The sequence below is a fragment of the Mus musculus genome, chromosome 3 (genome assembly GCF_000001635.26).
Source record: "Mus musculus strain C57BL/6J chromosome 3, GRCm38.p6 C57BL/6J".
Classification (NCBI taxonomy): domain Eukaryota; kingdom Metazoa; phylum Chordata; class Mammalia; order Rodentia; family Muridae; genus Mus; species Mus musculus.
The window spans coordinates 141,179,537-141,183,115 of NC_000069.6; positions in this window are offsets into that span (position 1 = coordinate 141,179,537).

Sequence of the window (3,579 nt, forward strand, 5' to 3'; positions counted from 1 at the left end):
CTAAATACAATCAGTTTTATACATTAATATTTGCACTATTATTATCTCACCTTTAGAGATAAAGGTATAAAGAAAAATGAATAATGGGACTTAGACACAAGTCTTGACTTGATTAACCACCATTCTAAAATATACTAATAAGTATTTCCTCATACTGAGACTTGCAGTAAATAACATGAATATTAATTAACTGATAATTAATTTGAAGTGTTAAAGCAAGGGAAAGGTGAGCAAGAAGTTAAAACGCTCAGTCAAGGGAATGAAATTCTGGGCTGGTTAGAGACTGACCATAGACATTCCAGTGAAATAGTTCAATCCCATTGCCTTAGGGATCACCCCTATGGAAGAGGGCTAGTCTAAAGAGAGGGACAGAGTCACTATATGTATTTCTTTTTATTTATTCACTTTACATCCTGCTCACCACCACTACCCCCCCATGACCTCCTCCCACAATTCTTCCCCCACCCCCTTCCTTTCTCTTTTGAATAGGTGGGGCCTCCCTGGGTATCCTCCCACCCCACCCCCCACCCCCTGCCAAAACCTGGCACTTGAACCCTGTGAGGCTAGGCACATCCTCTCCCACTGATGGGCATGAAAAAGAATGGAACAATTTGGGCGTCCTTGCTCATCTAAAGCCACATGTCTGCCCTCCATGCCGATTTAAATGGCGTGCCCTTTTCTTTCCTCTCCTACATTCTCTTCTTGACAGCATCTAAATTTACAGCTTGTCTGCTCTAGGATTTTCCTTTTAAATTCTACTAGAACTATCCTTATACTTCCATCCGAGTCCATGCTAAAATTATTGTATTAATGAAACAAAGACCCTAAGAGGGATCTCACTTTCCCCTGCATCATCAGTCCAAAGCACTAATATCCTTGACCTTATTCAACTACATTCATAACAGAAGCCAGACAAAGAAGATGGATTGATTTATCTTTTACCTATTAAACATAATAAATTAAATAAATTTGCTCATCAATAAAAATGAAATATTTCTTATATCGACATACAAACACACATCCATACACACAGCGATACTTCCATAAAATGTTGTCAACTCCAAATAATTGACTTAAAAAAAAACTTTACTCATTACTTTACAAAATCCTTAGACCTAACATTACAATTTATAGTCCTGTATTATATAAATGTATATGTATCTAAAAATGAAAAAAGTCGATTGCATAATGCAGCTTCATTTAACTTTTCTGGTGACTGCTTTATGACAGTGACCTACATGGTCTGAAAATGTAATGTGACAAAGAATATATCTGCTTTCCATCCCAAGGACATTCTTGAAAATGAGCTGTAATATTTCAAGAGTTTTATCCTTGTGAGTAAAATGTTAATAAATAGATAAATCTTTAACACTTGCCAAGTCATGAGCTTGTGTTCGGTAGAACTATAGGAAGCTGAAGGGAGGAATAGAAGCAAAAATTTTTAACGTTGTCACCATTTTAAAGTTAGTGTGATCCAATGGGTTTTTCTTGGTCAAGGTTGACAGATACTCCAAGTTGTTGGTATGTATTCATCTACAAAGAGGAAAAACAAATAAGCCACCAATACCAATAAAACAGGGTGATATCCATCATGGCATTATTTCTAGAGTGACCTCGACATCTAAGATGACTGGCTCTGAGATGTTCTTCTGCTCACACATTTCCTCATGTGAAAGAAACAGAAAAACATTTAGACTGAAAGCAAATTTATCAGAGAAGAGAGAGGAGAACTCCAGGGGGACATTACTCACGGAAAAGTAGAGGGGGATTATATAATAAATTCAAAATTGTTGTTTTTGATAACTTATCTTAAATATTGTGTTAGAATTTGTATTTTCTTTTTTTAATTAGATATTTTCTTTATTTACATTTCAAATGTTGGCCCCTTTCGTAGTTTCTCCTCCGAAAATCCCCTATCCTCTCCCCCCTCTTCCTGCTCCCCAACCCACCCACTCCGGCTTCCTGGCCCTGGCATTCCCCTATAGTGGGCCATAGAACCTTCACAGGAACAAGAGCCTCGCCTTCCACTGATGACCAAATGGCCATCCTCTGCTACATATGCAGCTAGAGACACAAGTCCTCCTGTGTGTTTTCTTTGATTGGTGGTTTAGTCCCAGGGAGCTCTTTCAATTTCCCTACTGCATTTGAAATTTAGTAATAAGAGAAATAATATATAAGTTATATATTCCCCCATCTTTAATCTTCTTGATACATTTAGATTATCAAATTTGGATTATCAAAATCCAGTGACACAAGACTGATATTATAGTATGATTTTAAAAGACGAGCTAACTAGGTTCTGCATAAGCAATAGTAAGTGGTAAGGCATAAGTCCAACCTAGGATCCCTCAGACCCAGACGTTCTGCTTTTAAATATACTGTGTTCTGTAACTTATCTGTAGTATTATATAAATAGTAACCCTCCACAGGCATAATGTGATCATCATAGGAACTGTGGGTTCTCCAACTTGCTTTAGTCAGGCACAACAACTCATGCTCTTTTTCTGAAGAGCCTAATACATGCTTTAAGTATTCCTTTAATATCACTCAGTTATAAAATAAGAAATTCACATACAATCCATACTCCCATTACTCTATTATTATGATGCAATATTGGGAATACAGTTGAAACACAAAATATATTTATACTGCCCCTCAAAATTATTGACTAAAATACCACTTATGTACATGCCTCCTTCTAAAAATATGTTGGACAAGTAATTATGATTTGTGTAAACTGGTTTGCTTGAGAATGTTTAAATTAGAAGACCACTTAAGTCCTTTTATGACAATTTTTATTTGATAAATACCACAGCAACTGGGAAAATACCTTTTCATGTTAGTCTTTCACTTGGTGGGTTCTCTGACAGTGTTTAAATGATCCATGGTATGTCTAGCTTAGAGAAGTGTCTCACTTTTAACAAACATTTACCAATACCACTCTCTAGTTATTGATTAGGAAAACGTTTTTTGATGGTTACTGATTTTATATTTTGCAAAAAAAAAAAAATGTTTAGGGGACAAACATCTGTACCAATTTATTACATCATCATCATTATTATTATGTATTCTTTAATATTTTTTTACAGTCCAGTTGTTATCCCCATCCCAGTCCACCCACAGACAGTTCCTTATCCCATTCCTCCTCCCCCATCTCCAAGAGGATGTCCTTACCCCTCACCCAACCAGACGTGCCCCCTCCCTCGGGCCTCAAGTCACTCAAAGGTTAGGTGTTTCTTCTCTCATTGAGGCTAGACCAGACAGTCCTCTGCTGTATATGTGTCAGGGGCCTCATATCAGCTAGTGTATGCTGCCTGGTTGGTAGCTCAGTGTATGAGAGATCTCAGGCATCCAGGTTAGTTGAGACTGCTGAATTTCCTATGGAGTTTCCCTCCTCCTCAGCTTCTTCCAGCCTTTCTCTAATTCAACCTCAGAGGTTCCTGACTTCAGTCCAATGAGTGTGTTTAAGTATCTACATCTGTCTCAGTCAGCTGCTTGTTAGGCCTCTCAGAGGACAGCCATGCTAGGCTCTTGTCTGTCAGCATCAGTAATAGTGTCAGGTCTTGAAGCCTCCCTTTG